This window comes from Etheostoma spectabile, chromosome 11 (assembly GCF_008692095.1).
Source record: "Etheostoma spectabile isolate EspeVRDwgs_2016 chromosome 11, UIUC_Espe_1.0, whole genome shotgun sequence".
In the NCBI taxonomy this organism is placed as follows: Eukaryota; Metazoa; Chordata; class Actinopteri; order Perciformes; family Percidae; genus Etheostoma; species Etheostoma spectabile.
In genome coordinates this window covers 23,894,403-23,894,742 of record NC_045743.1, presented here as the reverse complement: position 1 = coordinate 23,894,742, position 340 = coordinate 23,894,403, and the positions used below count along the sequence as shown (strand labels likewise).

At 38.5% G+C, this 340-nt stretch overlaps 1 protein-coding gene across 4 annotated transcripts in view; it reads right to left on the bottom strand.

Annotated features, from left to right (window-relative positions):
• The window catches only part of wdr4 (WD repeat domain 4), a 19,160-nt gene that overhangs the window by 13,343 nt on the left and 5,477 nt on the right, over positions 1 to 340 (bottom strand). The gene's annotated exons all lie outside the window — the stretch shown is intronic.

Genomic DNA, 340 nt, shown 5'->3' with positions numbered 1-340 from the left:
AGCTGTATATTGTTAAGCATGAGAGGCAAACCTGTAATTGTACCAGTGTTTCTGCTGGTAACTCTGCCATTGCGGCTGCCACGATGAATAACACAGAAGAAGTTATTGAATGCAACTAACTTCAATTGGTAGAGTAACAGCGTGTGAGACGGAGCCTGCTGGACCTGGGCCAGAGATGTGATCCATGGCCAGAACATCATAGTTCATAAAAGGTTATTTAATTATTTCAGATAATTTTCATTTACATGTGTTGCAGCTGTATGTCTTTACAACTTCAACATAAGAAGAATGTAGCACAATATGGATATGAAAGCAGTTATAAATAGCCTATGTGACAATA